Source organism: Aedes aegypti, chromosome 3, assembly GCF_002204515.2.
Source record: "Aedes aegypti strain LVP_AGWG chromosome 3, AaegL5.0 Primary Assembly, whole genome shotgun sequence".
NCBI lineage: Eukaryota > Metazoa > Arthropoda > Insecta > Diptera > Culicidae > Aedes > Aedes aegypti.
In genome coordinates, this window is record NC_035109.1 from 386,246,239 (window position 1) to 386,267,760 (window position 21,522).

Consider the following 21,522-nt stretch of genomic DNA (forward strand, 5'->3'; position numbering starts at 1 on the left):
TCGACCAATACTTATCACTTTTTTTGATAATGGTTATTTCTTGAATGCTATTGTACGCGATATTCACGAAGCATGTTATGTGCGGTGATAACTACGCAATATTGTCATATATATTTTGCTATGCTTAAAGTTGTAAATTAAAAAACACAGAAAAAGTGTAATGTTATATTAAGTCGTATTCACTCCGTATCATCTGCGTAGTTAAAATTCAATTGGAATACATTTAACAAGAGAGATAATACATGTTACAACACAAATTTATACATGCTATTATGCTGAATAAGCGTTTCTTCGGAATTTATATTTTTGGAGATTTTGGATGGAATGGTCCCAGTCTTTATTCACGAAGAAGTAAACGAAGAGAAGTTCTCGATGCTAAATAGGTCCAATTGAAAGTTCGGAGTGAATTTATCGTCTGAAGTCATAATATTAATCCTCTGAGAAATCTTGTTGAACTCTACTAAAGGACCTTTGTAACAATGAGTATTATCTCTCTTCTAGCTCCCTTTCGATTATAACAGTGCAGTATAAAGCGATTCAGCATAGCTTAGCTCAGCTCAGACTGACTACACAAATCTATTCCGTGATTGACCAACCTCAGTGGAAATGCACGAAGAATCAACTAGAAGTTCGGCTGGGTTTGGGCATAATCTTCTTCAGTGAGCATTATTCAGTGCCTCTTTTTATACAGGGGTTAATCACGGCGCCAACACCGCTAGTGCATGTCGGCTCACCATAGTAGCAGGTCCAAAAGAACTTGAAACTATTGAGAACCAGAGCAACAGGTCTGGTTCTGGTTGTGATGGGTATGACCGTGGTCATCATGTAAAGAATAAACGGACATTGCTGTATCGTGCTAGCACCGAGGAGGCATCCCCTCTAGCATGATGTAGGTAGCGCAACCGTGGTGAGGTGGCCGAAGACTCTTCACCAACCAAGAAAGGCAAAAGTAGAGAAAACGGATTGATTTTACGGCAACATACCAGGCAATGAATAAAGGACAACGATTGGAAAGTTGGATCTTGGAACGTGAGAACTTTGAATGAACCCGCGCGTGTTGGGCTCCTAGCTCGCGAACTGCGGAAGTCGGCGTGTACGTGTCAGCTATTCAGGAAATACGCTGGCCGAAAACCGGAGAACGCAAATTCCGAGCGGTGGACCCCATTGCCAACACTTCATTCAAGTACCACATCTACTACAGCGGTGGCGACAGAGCAGAACGTGGAGTTGGCTTCATAGTGATTGGGAAGCAGATGAAGCAAATTATTCGGTGGAAACCGGTAAGCGACCGAATCTGTGTGTTGAGAATGAAGCGTAAGTTCTTCAACTACAGCCTGATCAGCATATATGCGCCAACGAACGATAAGCCCGATGACATGAAGGATGAGTTGTATGAGAGCCTGGATAAGGCCTACGGAGAGTGCCCAAAACAAGACTTCAAGATAGTCATCAGCGACGCAAATGCGTAGATCGGGAAAGAAGATTTATTCCGACACGTCATTGGAACGGAAAGCCTTCATTCCATTACTAATGATAATGGCCTGTGGTTAGTAACCTTCGCTGCTGCTAGAGGGATGGCAACCAGCAGTACCTACTTCGCACGAAAGAATATCCGCAAACACACCTGGCGACACCCGAGTGGTGATGCCTGCTCCCAAATAGACCACGTGCTGGTTGATGGGCGACATTTCTCAGATGTCATGGATCTCAGGACCTTCCGAGGCCCTAATATCGATTCGGATCATTATCTCGTTGTAGCTAAAATTCGGGTGCGGTTATCCAGCGTCACGAGTTCCTCAACAAACAGAACGCTGCGCTTCAATATACAAATTTTGTCGGCTGATGGTGTAGCTGCGCAGTACCGTCAGCAACTAGACGAGCAGTTGGGAAGAATCAACGTTGCTGGAGACGTAGACAGCCTGTGCGACCCTATCCACGCAGCTGTGACAACAACGGCGCGGGAAGTGATCGGCACTAATCAATGACGAAGACGAAATGACTGGTTTGATGAAGAGTGCCAGAGAGTGACAGACATGTAGAATGTCGCCAGAAGCCGTATGCTTGTGGCCGGTACCCGACAGAACGAAGAGCGGTACAGGTCAGCGTGAGCCGAAGAAAAGCGAATCCACCACAGAAAGAAAAGGCAGCACGAAGAAAGTGTGGTAGCTGACGCTCAAGAAAGCATGAACCAGAATGATATGCGGAGATTATATGCAACGGTCAATGGTGCGCGGCGCAATACCGTACCAGTGCCCGCCATGTGCAATAATCGAGAAAGGAATTTGCTGACCGATAAAACGGCGGTGGCTGCCAGGTGGAATGAGCACTTTCAGCAATTGTTGAACGGTGGAAATGGAAATGTAGCGAGGAACAGGAGGCACATTGATGACGACGATCAAGCTGTGGACCCACCGACCATAGGAGAGGTTAAAAAGGCTATCAGCGAGCTGAATCCCTGTAAGGCTGCTGGGAAGGACGAGATCCCGGTCGAGCTTCTCAAGCACGGAAGCGAGCAGCTTTACTAGTCGATCCACCGAGTACTTCTGAAGGTATGGGAGGACTAAGAATTGCCCACCGGCTGGTTGGATGGCCTCATCCGCCCGATCTACAAGAAAGGGCACAGACTGGTGTGTGCGAATAACAGAGGAATTACCCTGCTGAATTCGGCGTACAAAATTCTGTCGCTCATCCTGTTTAACAGACTGCGACCGCTCGAGAAGTCCTTCGTCGGCGAATACCAAGCTGGTTTTCATGAGAGCCGTTCGACAACGGACCAGATGTTTAGCTTGCGAATGACCCTAGATAAATTCCGGGAGTATAACTTGCAGACTCACCATCTGTTTATTGATTTCAAGGCGTCATACGACTCAGTGAAAAGAAATTAGCTTTGGCAGATAATGTCTGAAAATGGTTTTCCGGCGAAACTTATTAGGCTGATACGTGGATGGTTCGAAATCAAGTGTTCGGATCGCAGAAGAGGTGTCAACCTCGTTCGTGACGTTAGACGGATTGAAGCAGGGAGACGCACTTTCGAATTTACTGTTCAACATTGCACTCGAGGGTGCTATTAGGAGATCTGATGTGCAGAGAAATGGCACTATTGTCACAAGGTCGCACATGCTCCTTGGCTTTGCGGACGATATAGACCTAATTGGAATCGATCGCAGGTCAGTGAAAGAGGCCTTCGTGCCTCTGAAGAGGGAGACAGCGAGGATAGGCCTGACCATTAATTCTACCAAGACGAAGTACATGGTTGCAGGTAGAAATGAAGTCAGGCAAGGTGGTGTAGGTGCTGAGGTAGTGTTTGATGGGGATGTGTTTGAAGTTGTTGAAGAATTTGATTACCTTGGAACACTTGTGACATGTGACAACGACGTTTCCCGCGAAGTGAAAAGACGTGTTGCGGCTGCGAATAGGGCCTTTTACGGACTACGTAACCGGACTAGGTCTCGCAGCTTGCAAATGGAAACAAAATTCGCCCTGTATAAAAAATTAATTCTTCCGGTGGATCTCTACGGGCACGAAGCGTGGACGTTGAAAGAGTCAGACCTGAAAGCTCTCGTTGTTTTCGAGCGTAAAGTGATGCGGACAATACCCGGTGGAAAACTCGAAAATGGTGTGTGGCGCAGACGCATTAATCACGAGTTGTATCAAGTGTACAAAGATGCGAATATTAGCAAGCGTGTAAAATACGTCAGACTTCATTGGGCTGGTCACTTAGTGCGAATGTCGGAAGAAAGAATTGCGAAAATAATATTCAGCAGGGAACCAGGTAGAGGTCGGCGGCTTCGGGGAAGACCACGAATACGCTGGCTGTACGTAGTGGAAGAGGACCTGGCGACCCTAAACGTTCGGGGCACCTGGAGAAGTTTCGCCCAAGATGGAGCTGTACAATACGCCCGGCAATGGCGTGACGCTACGCTGTAACCATCAAGGTAAGTAATCACGGTGCTGGCCATGTCCTTGCAATCAGGTGGGATTTGGAGCAGGGACCTTTGCATTGAGACCGTGTTTACCTTTGCATCTCCACGAAGTTTACTGGAAGGGATGTTTGTTTGTTGTTTGGGCCTTCGTAACACTCTCATTCATTGATTCAAGAGAAAGCAAACAAAGAGAGTCAATATTACATAGATCTTTTTGAGAAGTATCGAGAGAAATCCTTCAAGAAGTTGTTTAAAAATCATTATAATTTCAACTAAATTTGCTTATGGAGTTCTCTAAAGTAATCATAAATTCAATAATGAAACTATGGCAAAAACACTACATGTGAAAGTATCATTTTTTCTCAGGAGACAGTTTTGCGATTATGCGTATATTATATGTCATTTATGCAAATTTTAGCTCTTTTGATCAGAAACAACTTTTCCTTCCATACCAAAGTGCTCAAATAGCTTGATCTTCCAGTTTTGATTCTTGGCAAAAATAACTTAGAATGCGTTCATCATCGCATGAATTTGGTAAGATACCTTCACCACAAAGCCTGCTGAAATATAACCGACTTACTGCAAAAAACGGCCATGAAACCATTATAAACCTAAGTGATTACCAAGATCCTGAAATCTCAAATGATTTGTCACCTACAACCAAGATAGAATTCAAGAGACAAAGCCAAACGCTTCCTGTATGAAACACTAATTTGCACTAAAAGCATCCATTTCTTAGCTCATTTTTTTCCCTTCCACGCTAAAGTCGTGCCACTCGAAGTGCAATCACCATTTGAGGGGGAAAAAGTGGGACAATTAGACAGTGAGCTGCAATTCTCGCATAAGATACAGGGCCACGGGGCCTCTTTACTATGCGCATCTCTTCTCGAGTCTAGCCTAATGTTTTGTCATTGCTACCTTTTATCCAGTGAATGCACAGATGCCTTGAATGCGAGGAGTAGATATTTTTAACTGTTATGTTAAATAGAACTTATGCCTCGGGGCTCATATTCTTCGAGAATACTCCGCAGTATGTGTGCTAAAGTCATAAAGAAAACGATTTTCTGGCTAACGTGTAACCACCCACGAGAATAAACCAACAATGGAGACGAGCCGGGCGGAAATTGTTTGCCCCATTATTCTCTTCATGAGGGAGGCGGGCTGCTTTGTTTTTCACGATGCAGTGAAAGAATAATGCATCTCTTTTGGGGATGGCACACCACAAATAAATATTATTAAAAATAAATCAGTGCGCATCGTACCTTCGTGCTGTGCGTACACGAATTCTCTCTGCTCTTGGAAGTTTTCTTAAAAAACTACCTAAAGCAATAAAACAGTACTTTTCAGTGCTACAAAAACAGTACTTTTCAGTGCTAAAATTAAAAACGGTACTTTTCAGTGCTACTAAAACAGTACTTTTCAGTACTATTTTTCTACTATTGATCCCTTTACGATCCTTGTTTGGACCCGTGCCTTCGATTTTTCGTTGGACCCGTTGGCGAAAGCTAGCGGTGGTAATCCTTCTTGGACACCGTCTTGGGAAAAAACCTTTCGAAGGTCACGTCTTCTTTCGTTTATTAATTAAACATGGTATCAACAACAAACAAAAGGAAGGGTGAATCTCTGAATTCACTACTTCTTTCCAAAAAAGTGGGTTTTAAAACTGTCACTACACGTGGCAAGAATGGAAGAAAGGACGTTTCTCCGGAATGCGAACTTTCTTCCAAGGGTGAAATGAATAATTGTATCGAAATGAGCAATCAGTTCGATGCTCTAGACAAATTTTCCGAACACCAAATCGAAGCAGCCTCTAGCCCAGGCTCTTTGATTCAAGTGAGGAAGCAAAGAGTGCCGCCTATCGTGGTCAGTTGTTCCGAATTTGGGGGATTTAGGCAGGAGGTCTTGATTTCCATAAGGGGAATCAAGGTTTCCTTCCAAATCGCAAAGAAAGGAGACTGTCGCGTTTTGCCGGAAACTCTTAAAGATCGTGAGCTTCTTCTCAACATCTTGAAGAGAAGAAGCACAAATTTTTACTTATGAGGACAAAACTGAACGTTTGTTCAAAGTTGTCTTGAAAGGTCTCTCAAGTGACTATAAATCACCTGAAGAGATCAAAAATGGAATAAATGATTTACTTGCATTTTCCCCAGTCCAAGTAATCATTATGAAAAAGAGAACCCAATCTGGCATTGTTCGGAAGGGCTTTCTCAAGAATTTTATTTAGTTCACGTTTAACAAAAAAGAACTAAATAATATTAAAGCTTTAGAAAAAGCAAAACTTTTGTTTGATGTCCGTGTGACATGGGAACATTTCCAGAAACCTGGAGGAAATTACCAGAACCCCACTCAGTGCCGTCGGTGCCAAAAGTGGGGGTCATGGTACAAAAAATTGTCGCATGGATGCTAAATGCATGATTTGCGGAGGTTCTTCTCACGCCAAAGACGTCTGTCAGTGAAGGAAGATACCACCAAATTCATATGTTGTAATTGGCGGGCTAACCATAAGTCCAATTTTGGAAATTGTCCTTCACGCAAAAAGGTCATTGAGGCTCGTGCCAGGCAGATGAAAGAATATTATCCGTTACGATAACGGTCGTTTCCCCGGAATTTGCCTGGTAGAGTATCGAACAATGCCTCATTTTTCAGTTAACGATCGCTTGATCATGACATCATACCCATCAGGAAGATCATAATCATGCTCATTCACAAACAAATTTTAATCCGTCGGGTAGCCGTTCGAATCTTTCTATTTCGAATGTATCTACCACGGTAAATCCTTTGCCGATATCGTAGCAGGAAATTCGAACTCCCCCTGTTCGATCCCTGGGTACCCATCCACTTGTTTCAAATCAAATGGAAAAAACCCTACCGCCACAGGTAACTCCGCTTCTTCGTCTACCGGAAATTCCAATGGGAAATCACATGACATGTCTGCCTCTGATTTTAATTTTCTAACTGAACAATTGAATCTAATGATTGATGCAATGTTCAAAGCCACCACTATGACTGAAGCAGTCCAAGTAGGTGTAAAATTTACAAATCAAATTGTTATTGGATTACGTTTTTCTAATGGATCCAAATAATAATTTAAATATTTTAAATTGGAATGCTCGTTCTCTGAATGGTAAAGAGGACGAGCTGTTTAATTTTCTTACGGTTAATAACGTGCATATAGCAGTTATTACCGAAACGTATTTAAAACCTGGATCTAAAACTCAAAGAGATCCTATACTTTTTTGTTTATCGTAAATGATCGACTTGATGGGGCATGTGGGGGAGTTGCAATCATCATTCATAGGCGTATAAAACATCAACTGTTTTCATCATTTGAAAACTAAAGTTTTTGAAACTTTAGGGTGTTTCTGTTGAAACACAAGTTTGGGTAAATATACTTTCATAGCTGCCTATTTGCCTTTTCAATGCTCTGGGCAGGCAAGTTAATTTGCTCCAAACTGACTTGCGTAAATTGACTTCGCAATAAGTCAAAAATTTTTTGTCATTGGTGACTTTAATGCCAAACATCGGTCATGGAATAATTCTCAAAGTAATTCCAACGGCAGAATTTTATTTGATGAGTGCTCTTCAGGATATTTCTCAATTCAATACCCTGATAGCCCCACATGTTTTTCCTCTTCTAGAAATCCATCTACGATTGATTTGGTCTTAACCGACTCTAGTCATCTTTTGTAGCCAACTGATTACTCATGCTGATTTTGATTCTGATCATGTCCCTGTTACATTTCAAATATCCCAAGAAGCGATTCTCAATCCTATCAGCTCCACTTTCAATTATTTACGAGCCGACTGGGAATATATATGAAACGTATGTTGACTCTAATCTTGATGTTAACATCTCTTTAGAACTAAACTTGATATTGACAATGCTCTTGAAACTTTACAAAATTCCATTGTTGAAGCCAGGTAGCATTGCAATTCCAAAATGTGAAGTAAAATTTGAATCCGTGATTATAGACGATGATCTTAAACTCTTGATCCGTCTTAAAAACGTGAGGAGAAGGCAATTTCAACGCACTCGCGATCCTGCTATGAAATTATATGGCAGGATTTGCAGAAAGAAATCAAGAAACGTTTTGCTCAATTAAGAAACAAAAATTTTGAAAAATAAAATTTCCCAATTGGACCCTGACGTCTAAGCCCTTTTGGAAATTATCTAAAATCTTGAAAAAACTTCAGAAGCCAATACCGGAAAAACAAATTATACTAACTAATTGCGAAAAATGCTTAAAAACTTGCTATGCAGTTTGAAAGTGCGCACAATTTTAATTTAGGACTCACTAGTCCAATTGAAAATCAAGTTACTCAGGAGTTCGAAATATTCTCAATCAAGAGAACGTTTTCGAAAATGCCTGGGAGACTGATTTGGAAGAAGTGAGAACTATTATTAAAAAATTCAAAAATATGAAAGCTCCTGGCGATGATGGAAATTTTCTACATCCCTCATCAAGGAACTTCCAGAAAGTAGCTTTTCATTTTTAGTTGATATATTTAACAAATGTTTTCAAATTAGCATATTTTCCTGACAAATGGAAAAATGCTAAGGTTGTTCCAATTTAAAAACCAGACAAAAATCCTGCAGAAGCTTTCTAGCTATCGTCCAATCAGTTTGCTTTCCCCCATCAGTAAACTTTTTGACAAGGTTATTTTGAACAGAATGATGGTCCACATCAACGAAAATTCAATTTTTGCCAATTGAACAGTTCGGATTCCGCCATGGACATTCGACCACTCATCACTTTTACGTGTAACAAATTTGATCCGTTCCAACAAATCTGAAGGCTATTCTACTGGTCTTGCTCTTCTAGACATAGAAAAAGCATTCGACAGTGTTTGGCATGAAGGTTTGATTGTAAAATTAAAAAACTTTAATTTTCCAACATACAGTCGACTCTCCACATCTCGATGTTCTACATCTCGATATCTCTCCCTATGTCGATGATTGCTTCGGTCCCTTCATTCTGCATACGATTTCCCTCTTCACATCTCGATATCCTCCTTATCTCGATATCTCCATTTCTCGATGTGATCCTTTTGATTTTCGTTCCAAATTTTCTCTCCGTATGTCGATATGAATACTATCGAAGGTTACTAGACCAGATTTAAGTGATTCAGAAAAAAATGGAAGCTCGAAATGAAGTTTATTTGTTTATTATTTTCCTAGTAACGGAGTGATTTTCAATCTAGTGTTCATTAAATTAATGTTCTTTGTCTCGATCTCTCCCTATCTCGATGGTCCCTTCGATATCGAGATGTGGAGAGGCGACTGTACATTGTTAGAATAATTCAAAGTTATCTGTCAAATCGTACACTTCAGGTTAATTATCAGAACTCCAGATCTGAAAGACTTCCTGTAAGAGCTGGTGTTCCTCAAGGCAGCATTTTGGGACCAATATTATACAATATTTTCACATCTGACTTACCTGAGTTACCTCAAGGATGTCAAAAATCTTTATTTGCGGATGACACAGGCCTCTCCGCCAAAGGACGAAGCCTGCGTGTCATCTGTAGTCGATTGCAAAAAAGTTTGGATATTTCTTCTTCATACTTGCAAAAATGGAAGATTTCTCCTAATGCTTCCAAAACTCAACTAATAATATTCCCACATAAACCAAAAGCTCTTTATTTGAAACCTTCAAGTAGACATGTTGTCACGATGAGAGGGGTTCCAATAAATTGGTCAGATGAAGTTAAGTATCTAGGGCTCATGCTAGATAAGAATTTAACTTTCAAAAATCACATTGAGGGCATTCAAGCCAAATGTAATAAATATGTAAAATGTCTCTATCCCCTTATTAATAGAAAATCAAAACTTTGTCTTAAGAACAAGCTTTTGATATTCAAACAAATTTTCAGGCCAGCAATGTTGTATGCTGTACCAATATGGACTAGCTGTTGTAATACCAGGAAGAAAGCTCTGCAGAGAATTCAAAATAAAATTTTGAAAATGATTCTGAGGCTTCCTCCCTGGTATAGTACCAATGAGTTACATAGAATATCCAATGTTGAAACATTGGAACAAATGTCAAATACAATCATTAATAATTTCAGGCAAAAATCGTTACAATCTTCTATTGCCACGATTAATGCGTTATATGTTTAGGTTAAGTTAGGTTAAGTAAATTAAAAACATTTTTTTTTCTCTTATAAGCAGGTGAAATCAACTCACCTGTAAAAAAACTGAACTGCTACGGCAAATTTAAAAATAATCAGTTAATTAGCTTGCTTAGCTTAGCTTAGGACTGACTACTTACACCATATCAATTGGGTTGCTATTCGTGATGACCGAAGTCAGTGACAATGCCACAAAGAATCAACTAGAAGATACGGCTGGGATTGGCCATAATCTTCTTCAGTGTGATAATCAGTGCCTCTAGTTATACATGATCAATAACTTCCAAAGCATCAAAAATTAAAAAAAAAAATAGAATTATTTTCACAAAATATGACATCCCTCTCGGTGCATTTATCCTTCATGTCGAGTATTTCACCAGAAAGGACAAATGATGTTCCATTTTCCTTCAGCATTGCTCGTCCGTCATTTTATCAAGCAGCACTCTCGCCGGCAATGATTGTCACTTGGCTCCCTTTGTGTGCTCTCAGAAGAAGTGAGAGCTTTTTTTCAGACGTGGTAATGGCAACTACTTAAGTCCTGTGTCGATGGGGAAGGTTACACGCTTTGTGCTTCGGCTGGACAAATCTGCTGGATGGAATCAATTTAGGGCTGCAGTTACGCTTCGATCCGATTTGCCGCTCGGTAATGGACAGCTGTAATGCTCATTGTGGTGTAGCGTAGGAAAATGGATTCTCTGATGGATTTAGTCCCTGCTGGACAAATTGCAATTTTACGGTTGCTTTGTTGTCATCACTAGTTCTGTTGCTGCTGCTGCATTTTCCCAAGGGCGTAGCAATAATTTACATCCGCTTCCGTGTTCATCAATTCCCAGTTGACGCGCGTATGTGCAATTCACTATTTACTACGCGTAGCACTTTTTCAGCGTCGAGCTGATAGCTTTCGATAACCATGAACAAGGCAGGGAATAATTCACCTTGAAGTGTAATAGTCTAAATAGATGATATCATCATCATGGCCTTCCTAAGCCGAGTGGTTAGAGTCCGCGGCTACAAAGCAAAGCCATGCTGAAGATGTCTGGGTTCGATTCCCGGTCGGTCCAGGATCTTTTCGTAATGGAAATTTTCTTAACTTCCCTGGGCATAGAGTATTATCGTACCTGCCACACGATATACGAATGCGAAAATGGCAACTAAGGCAAAGAAAGCTCTCAGTTAATATATGTGGAATTGCTCTTAGAATACTACGCTGAGTAGCTGGCTCTGGCCCAGTGGGTTAGCGTGCCAAGAAGAAGAATAAGAAGAAGAAGATGTAATCATACCCGAGCAGGAGCGTATGGTCAACATTTATCCATAGCATAGGGACGGTTCAAATATGACGTCCATCGTTTTTCGGGATTCCTAGACCCCCCCTCCCCCCTGTGTCACGCTTTTTCCAATACCTAATACACGCACTGTCACACTTTCATAGACCCCCCCCCCCCTCCCCTAAATGATGGACGTCATTTTTGGATGACCCCATACCACTTCGGATAACACATTATAATTATGAGTAATCCAGGTATTGCCAAAACTGTTATTTAGTATCAACAATATTGTTTTCAATAGTTAATCTTACCTTTGCCGAAAGTTATATGGATGAGCTGTTGAAGACTGCTTGTCGTATTGAAAATAATCTGTTTTAAGAGAGGAGAATTTCTGACAAACAAGAGCCTTTCGTTATTTCTCTACAACCTTATGTGCTTTTGAACTTTTGTCTTTCGAAGTTTTGTTTTGCATAAAATTGGTAATAACTTTCATGTTTTCTGGCAGTGCAGCCTAATTATAATCTATTGGACCATTGAACCAATGGTTGCAAACGTAACATAGAAAATAAAAAATATTCGCCTCTGTTTCTATATCAGAATGAGAGTTGGTCAGCGAATAATACAAGTGTTGACACACAGTGATCGGCGCCAGAGACGCGGCCACGTTCCTAACCATGGGTAGGACAAACATTGTGAAATGTTTTATGAACAATGAAGCTAAGAACAATGTTAACTCTGGACTGGAAATTGAAAGTTACTATAAGGAGTGTTTGTGTCATTTTGGACGGGTTTTCAATGAGTTGAGGAAATTCTACAGTTTCCAAGCGCTCTAACAATATTTTCAGGAGATTGTTTCGCTCAACAACAAAAATGGCATAAATCTTAGCAGTTTCTTTTGTGACTCCCATACAATCTGTATAGAATAAGAAAATACTGAAAAAAAAAAAAATAAAGGAAATTTTCTCAAAACTAGGTTTTTATCACTGACATGCCTTTTTTGCTAACACCTACATTTTCATGCAAGTCGTTACCACAAGTTTAAGAAAGCTTTTCCCTTTTAAAGGGCTGGTAGCGGCTAAGTGCCTTGAAAAAGATTTTAAATTGAAAATTGAAAGACCTCTTTCCAAAAAAAAAAGAGACATAAAGAGCCCCAAAAGGAAGGCCGAAAAGAGACTTAACCGAAACAAAAAAAAACATAATAAGTGTCAAGAGATAAATTTAATTCTTCATAGCATTATTTGAGAATTCTTTGTAACATTACGACATGGTGTTGCCCGTGTTTTACATGATTTTCTCTAGGAGTTTCAGCAGAAATTTATTTATTAAATCATTTAGTGATTGTTTCCAAAGGGATTTCTTCAAGATTTTTTTTACGTTATTCTTCAAGATTTTTTTTAGGTTACCTGAAGAGATCAACTTGGATATTCCCAAGAAAATCCACAGAAATAAAATTTCGTCAACGATTGTTTCAGAAACCATCTGAATTCCTTCACAAATTCTTTGATAAGTTTTTCAAGAAGGTCCTAACTCTTCCAGTAATTTATTCATCGATTTCCTTATGATATCCTCCAAGACTCACGGCCAAAATGTTCTCTAAAATTCTATCAATTTTTTATTTAGAAAATTCTAGGGGTTCCCTTTTAAATTGTCTTTCAGGATTTATATAAGATTTCAACTAGGGATTTCTCTAAAGATATCTTCAGTAATTTGACCAGAGATTCCTTCTAAGATTTCTACAGAAACTCTCTCAGTAGTTCTTTGAGATTTTCTCAAGTAATAGCATTCCACATCATTTTCTAAAGAAATTTCTCGAAAAACATTGGACAGAATCTCTACAGAAAATTTGTGTAAGAATGGTTGGAGTAAAAATTGGAATATTTTTTGTAGTATAAACTGGTGTAAAAACATAAATAAACTTTTGAAGACAGCATGGGAATTTTGAGATACTTTTAAAAACATGTTTGGCAATACTGCCGGAATCAGATTTGGATGAAATGTTGGAAACATTCCTACAAAAAAAAAATTGTCCGAAGAACCCCCCAAAGAATTTTGGTTTCTGGGAGAAACGTGGATGAATTCTTGAAAAAATCCAAATGAAAATTTGTATGAATTCTTGTAGAGTTTCTTGCAAAAAAAAACTCTTAAGGTGTTCTTTCCATGAAACTCAGGAATACACATTTGTGGATTTCCTCGGAAGAAACTCTGTAGAACTCTTCTGAAGATCCCCAAGAGCAACAACTTGGTGAATTTGGTTGAAAAATTAGTGAACAATATATGGAGGACATACTAGGATAAGTAATACCTGAGGAAATAACTAGAGATAGTGGCTTTGGAGTTTTCAATGATTTTTGGAGCGAATTGTGGAGAAATTCTTTCAACCATCCTTTGAAAAATCGCTGGAAGAGTTTATGGGAGAATTGGTAGAGAAAACTTTAGAGGACTTTCTGGAGAGATCCCGGTAGGAGAACGTATCTATCTATCTATCTATATAAATAAAAATGGAATGGTGTTTGTATGTCACGAAATGATTTACGAACGGGTCAGCGTATCTGAATGATTCTTTCTCCGTTTTGTTTGTCACGGGTTCCGATGTGTTTGTGTGTATAAAAATCCAAGTATATTCACCGAGAAAGCTGAAAAAAACGAGAGTGAACGGAACTGTCATTTTGTATGGGATAAACCATATCGTTTTTCAACAGCCTATTTGATAGCAAGACGAAGTTTGCCGGGACCACTAGTTTGGAATAAAATGACTATGATAACTCTTGAAATTCTTTCTCGGGGACGAATTTATTGAAGATGCTCTTGTGTAACCGTTCGTCGAATCGTCCAAGAGAAATGCCGCAAACGCAGTGTGAATTGTACGGGCTAAAAAGCGTCAATCGGACGCTGCTGTCCAATGAATCTCCGATTAGGAATATAATAGAATAAATGAATTCAAAGAAAAGAATTACCTTTTGTACGATAAATAATTGCTCGAGAGCAGAGCCTTTGTTCCGCGTGAAAAATTAATCAAAAAACTATTGTTCGTCAAAAGAAAAGAAAAGTTAAATTAAATGAATGTTCACTATACTGCACCTAAATTCACTTCAAGTTTTTTTATTCACTTTGCACTTCTGACTAACCTTCGAATCAAATAAAAACGTAAATTATTCACCGAACTTGCTTCCACTCTTCAGCCAAGACGATTTAAATGTGAGTAAAGATTTGAGAAAATGTAATCTTCATGCTTTAGAATGCTTAGTCATATATTCTGACAGTAAACACTTACACATACATTTAAACATTATTAGACGAGATTATTGAATTCATGGGCCATCTACATTTAAGTTACTTTACTACTAAGCTTTTATCCTAAAAAGCTTCTGTACAAAAAATATAAAATATTCGGCTGATATGTGAATGGTTCTTAAAATTATCAAAAGTTGCTATAAAATTATAGCAAACCAAAATTGTTGTACTGGTGCTTTTATAAATATTTCAAATCAGTTTGCATCGTTTATTTACATATTTACAGAAAAAAAAAACATATTATGAAATTTGATAAACAAAGATATATATAAAAAAACAAAAGACTTTTAGACGAAAAGACGGAGAACGTTACACTTGGACCCGTTATAGTCACTAAAGTTTTTTTAAAGCCTGTACTATTTTGCATCAGAATTCAATGCAAGCAGAATAAGGAGAAAACAGATAATTTTTTATTAAAATAAAATTAAAATAGGCACTTTTTAGACACTTGCATTAAAATGGAGACCAAATCTCTGTAAAGAAACCAGTCCTGTCGTTAGGATCATTCATTGGATCAAGTTTTGTCATCATTCATATTGGAAAATATGCATGTCTTCTATATTTATATTATTTTTATGTATTTTTTCAAACAAATTTGACAAAAATAGACCAAACTGCTTGTCTTTACAACCCGAGAGGTTGTTTTAATTTCCTCATATATTTCTATGGCAACACTGATGATATTGCTGTTACTTTCACACGTTACGACACCGCCTCCTGTCAAAATTCCATTCATAAAATAAGCGATATTCACAGTCTGGTACATAAACTGTCGGATCCAATCGGATCGGAGCCAATCGAATATGACATGTAGAGAGTGCTTGAATCGGTGAGCAGTATTGTGACAACCAACAAAATATAAGAAATTATATGAAAAATTGACAAAACTTTATTGGTATTGAAACAAAGTGCAGTTCAAAAATATTTGGCGCAATTTGACCTTAATGAAACACATTGGTTGAACGAGAAAAAATATTATTTTATCATTGTTCAAACAAAAAGGTCACTTGAAGAATAAAACATTTTGTTCAATTGCCAGCGATTTAAGTGAGATTAACGCGTTGCCAGTTATTGGAATTTTCTATTTGCCAGACTGTAAATAGAATGACTGTGAGTGTCTTTCATTCTCCATAAGAATAACTGCGAAGTTGATCGAGTTTGTATCTATATTGAACAGATGATAAATAGTTCAATTAATTTTTCAAGCTTTCTTCGGTTTTTTTTTGTTTAATCGTGGGTAGAACAATCCTTTGACTGTCCCACCCAGGTGTTTTTGTGCGTAGTACATGTCCTACCTGTCCTACCCACTTCCCGCGCCACTGATCGGCGCCAAACGGTGGGTGGTGTGTGTCTGTCTTGTTTTCGTTCATGGCTTGTTATCCTCAACGTCATGCGTGTTGTATAAATGTAGGCGTATAAATGGAATGAAAGTATGGCTCGTGTGTCAGTACTCGTTAAATTTTCCAAAGCCTGTCGAATACAAATGAAACTGGTGTTGGTGAACATCAAGCTTTCTAGTCAACTAGACACAAATATAAAGAAAAGTTTCAGGATAATGTAGTATTCAAATCTGCTTCAATTAAGGCACAAAGTTTGATAGAATTTGTTCGGAATCATTCGTTTTTTTCGAGTTGACACTTCACGATGCAGGGGCCACATTTTGAGAAGCATCCGGATGAACCTATAAAGAGCTTTCTCTGTGTCTGAAAATTTTGCTATAAAAAAAGGCTCACGTATGGCAGTTGAACATTGAACACTGCACATGCTTTGCCTTTTGACGTTGGATAACGTCCTTCGGCAACATATGGGGGTACAATTCCAAAAAATGAAAAATTGAGCATGTAACGAAAAGTGGTCTGGTTTTGACCGCTAATAACTCAGCTATTTATCAATAGATTTTCAATATTTATACATCAATTGATAGGAAATTTATCTACGCGTCGATTCAAATGGAGGACAGTATTGATTATTGGCAACAAACTATTGAAAAATCGTGAAATGTTGACCCCTTTCTTATCTAACCAATCACGTTCAAGTACGTTGTTGGGTTTCGCTTTCCACTATAAAAGCGCACCGGTCCTGCTTCTTCCCTCAGTCTTCTTTTTGCGGTCGGACTGTGAACACGATCGGGCGAGTCATTTTCGCTTTGCCTTTGCACCCGCCGTCACAGTTCAATTTGTGTCGTCAGAAGAGGAAGACGCAAGGTTGATTTGCGGCGCCGGTGATGATGGCTTTGAAGCTTCTCCGAACGGCGAACTACTGCCGCCCGGAAAAGCGCCCAAGCCGTCTTCATCGCCCCGCAAATTTATCCGCGCTTGCAGATTTCGACTCGTGATAAATTCAGTATCAAACAAAATACCAGAAGCCTCCTGAGTTGCTGATCCGAGGAGCTGCTGCTAATCGAGCGTCGGACTTGTGAAATCACTCAAGATTTCAAGAGTGAGCATAATTTACAGATTTCAACATATGCTTGGTGATCCACAACCCGTTGGTGTTGTGCGTCATCCACGTCACGAAACATTTAGCTGATTCGTCGTATAAGCAAATAATTTGCTCAAATTTATACATATGCGTTGAGGATTTCCCGTTGACCATGACAATTAATTGATAACATACCGCAGTGCTATTTATCTGTGACAGTATCGAAGCTAAGAAATCCATCGGCTCTTTTCAGGGCCATCAAATGTGTTGAAAGGAGTTGAAAGAAAAATATTTCCGACCTTATTACATCTAATATTCCTCAATCAATCTCACAGCTTCATACAAAATTTAATTTGTCATTAATAATTGATGGCACGACAATTTGATACTGTATTCGCGGACGCTGCTGCAGTGCCGCACAGTGGGACGAATGTAAAAATTGACGGTCAAAACCTCTTAGAGGCGTTTTAGCCCATAGGTGTCTTCGGGACATTGTTTTGAATAAGCATCCCGAGTAATAATGAAACATAATTTTTAAAATATACTAAATAGGGCAACCGGGAAAAAAATATTTCTTTGAAAAAATTTTTTAGGGCGATCATTACTGTACCAAAGTTTAAGATGTTTATATTTATATCAACTTTGCTGAACATACTTGATATATGACTTCATTTTAACGGTGATAATTTTAAATTTAACCAATTTTACCATAAATATCAATTTTTTGAACATGTCTATGATTAATGTGCAATTTATGAACATGACATATTCTACAACATTTTATATATTACAAAAATACACAATAGACTGGCCCTTAAACAAAAAAGTTGTAAAACTTAACGGGGCACCCCCTAGATATGAGCCTTAGGGTTAGAAAAACGCTCTCTCAAAATTTCAACTCAATTAGTTGCTCCACCAGCTGGCGCATTCGATTTGAAGTTTGTATGGGATATTCGTCTCAAATATATTGAAAATTGGTCCTATGTCACTGTTTCGTTCCGTATACTAATTGTTTGCGTTCAAATAAGCCCAGAATGACAAATACACTAGTTGATACCCTAATGAACATAATTGCAGAAGGTTGTATCTGGATTTGATCTCATTTTCATTACTCTTTCAGTTGTTGAAAGTTAGGCTTAGATCAGCACTCCCGTACAGTCACTTATATGCATGCGACATGTGCCTCAGCTCGTCCAGCGTCATAGGTGGCTATGATGCGCTTAGTGGCTACCGCCAAGCTATGTTGAAGAAATACAAGCAGTATTGCATGATATACTTTAGATGGTTAAAACACCAACTTTTTTCATTTTGATCATGGTACAATCTTCTACAATATTCTTCGCTATTACATCAAGTAGTGTTTTTGACATTCTGAGTCCAATTGAACGCGATCATCAATTTTCCTGAATCAAACAGTAGATGATGTACTGTTGAGCATATGTTTGAGCTGAAAATCCCATATTAACTTCAATTCAAATGCGCCAGCTCATGAAACGACCAAATGAGCTGAATTTTTCAGAATGGCTTCCTCTAACCCCAAAAAGTAATCCTGGGGGGTGCCCCGTGGAATCATACAACTTTATTTTTCTCCCATACTGAGCTGGGCCAGTCTAATACACAACTTTGCTGAATATACCAAAGCTGTGAAATCATCAAATCGGAAGATATAATGACATTATGGTAAAATTTTTATAATTTTCGACCATTTTTCTAGGCAAGTTTCTTTTGAATCGGCACTTTTCGGCAGCCATATTTAGTATGCTTTGATGCCTTATCATATCAGTTAAAGCCTCATGGCAATAGAATGGTCGGATCTCACAGGGCACATTGGTTTCAACCATTTTTTGACAAGCAAGAGCGTTTTCATTATTATCCTTCTCAAGTCTCGCGGAACATTACTAAAGGACCTATCTAACATTGAGAGGCTCTCTTTCTTTACTTTCTCTTTCATTAATAACTGAGTCACATCAACTTCTGTTGCGTTTTTTGTATGAAACGCTAGTCAAGGAAATTGACTTTCGATCTATAGTGAAAAACTTAACAAAAACTTCAGTATTCCACTGTTATAATCGAAAGAGAACGAGAGAGGAGTGAAGGAGAGGTCCTTTAGTAATCTTCCGCGAGAAGTAATTGTAAGTAATGCTACCTTGAAATGAACCCTATACTAGAAAAACTTATGCACTAAATTTGTCAACCTAAATTATTCACTTGTGAAATTGAAAGCCATCTAGGAAAAGAAGTGTTTCGGGTAGAAATATAAAAAACACGAAATGTAAGTGAAAAATTTATTTGTATTTTAAAAGCCATAATTTGAAACCAATATAATTACAGCTTGAAGCTGCATTTGCTGCTAAAAAGACGCGCGACTACCTAACTTCTATTCGGAACAAAAATCCAATTGGTTGATAGTAATATCATTCAGTTGTTCATTAATAATTTGTTTCGGATCAATAACTGAGGATTTCTCCAAGGAAAAATATAAGAAATTCTTGAATTATCTCCAAAATCTCTTAATGATCAATCAAGGATCCTTTCTACAAATTATCCACTGAGTTCGCCGAAGGTTTTTTTTTCAAATTTGCCTTTCAAAAGATTCTCCTCAGATTCTTTAAACAAATCATTCAGAAAATCATTCTTGAAGGATGACAAAACTGGAATGTTTTTTGCGAGATTAAGAGAAGTTGTTAGTTACCCATTCGACATTACGTTTCATTAGAATTATTGGCCATTTTCGGCCTATTGACCCTTTCGGCCTAGTGGATTTCGGTTTAACGGCATTCGGCCTAACGAGATAGAACCTGCTGATAAATCCGATTTTATTGACAGACTAATGTTTCTTTAGATGTATCCAAAAATCATTTTAATCTCGATCCCAGCATTCTTCGAAACTATCTCCATTACAATATTTTAAAATTTTTTGAATTATGTAGGATTTGTTTTTTTTTTTCTTTTTAAATCGAACATTTCTACAGAAAAATCTTTCAAAAAACCAGAGATTCATTCAAGTATTTTCCAGTAATGTTCTTCCTTAAGCAGCACGTGCAATTCTTCGGGAGATTTGAAAAAAAATCAGCCAATTCATTATAGTACTTTGCAATTTATTTTTGAACGTCAAAAAAATAATTTTGTAATTTATGACGATATATCTCACAGAAAAGCCTAAATACTTTTTCGTAGGATTTACTACAAAAATTATTGCTCTTTTTTATCCTACTTTTGTGAAAGATTGCATTAACTTCGAAGGTTGGGAAATGAATTGGTGATGAAACAAATTTTTCCTACTCACAGAAATTGAGAACAAACTTGATTGAAGGGACTTTTTTAACTATTATGGTAGAACTGTAGGAGTTTAACGCGAAAAAAACAGTATATTTAGCCAGTGATAAGTTGCGGTAAAATACGTAATGAAAATTTGTTGAGGAATTCCAGATGGACTTCTGGAACCAAACGTATGAGGAGAATTATGCTTAAGAAGTGGTAGAGCAGCTAATAAATGTGATTATTTCGGCATGTAATTCAATTTTTAAAAACTCGTAGAATTTACATTTTATCTTGAGATTCTTGAAAGTGTTGCTTCTTGGAACACGAAAAGAATTTTGTACGAAGTTCCCCAAGAAAGATGTGAAGAACATTTTTTGAAGCAAAAATCAAAACAGCTGTGGAGTGGAATGTGTAATGGAAAACACTACAACCTCTCATAACGTTTCCAGCAGTTTTGCGAGAAAGGTAATAGTCAAATTGCCGATCGCTGAGTTTCGATACAGCAGATTTTTTTTGCATTATCTTGATGTTTCACTCTTCTTCCTATATACATGCCATTGGGGTACACAAATAGATGCTGCCATTCATAGACAGCTCGTGAACAAATGAAAAATCAATATTTCACTGAATATGGTTGCATAATCATTTCGTTCTTGTGAGTGAGGTTATGTATATTTTTTTAATGGGACGACTGAGTATATTTTGTGTGGGTTTCTGAATTGTCATTCAAAGTCATGAAAACATTTTTTTTTTTGCAAAACGTTCTCACTGGGACAGAGCCTGCTTCTCAGCTTAGTGTTCTTATGAGCACTTCTCTAGTTATTATCTGAAGAGCTTTCTTTATAAATTTGACATTTTCGCATTCGTATATCGAGTGGCAGGTGCGATGATACTCTACGCCCAGGGAAGTCAAGGAAACTTCCTTTACGAAAAGATCCTGGAACGAACGGGAATCGAACCCAGACACTTCAAGCATGGCTTTACTTTGTAGCCGTGGGCTCTTACAACATGGCAAAGGAAGGCTCCTATAATATAGTAATATGGGACATCTAAATACACCGGAACCATTTTTTCACGCAAAATGGGTAACTTCATCTTGGCATTACGTTGATACAGAGCCTTTTACTCAGTTGGGTTGAGCATTATGCATGAAAATCAGCTTTCACTACTGTTATTCTAAACACAACTGTAAATTCTTGTTGAAATTGCTGCCATCAACGCCTTTGCTTTGA

General features: G+C 38.3%; 1 protein-coding gene and 1 long non-coding RNA gene across 3 annotated transcripts in view; one reads left to right on the top strand and one right to left on the bottom strand.

Annotated features, from left to right (window-relative positions):
- The window catches only part of LOC5563684 (protein amalgam), a 300,411-nt gene that overhangs the window by 147,115 nt on the left and 131,774 nt on the right, over positions 1-21,522 (top strand). The gene's annotated exons all lie outside the window — the stretch shown is intronic.
- On the bottom strand, positions 14,189-14,829 carry LOC110679318. Its single transcript, XR_002502388.1, has 3 exons — positions 14,443-14,829; positions 14,272-14,337; positions 14,189-14,209 (listed from the first exon to the last, which is right to left on the bottom strand). It is a non-coding gene; the product is annotated as an uncharacterized LOC110679318 (long non-coding RNA).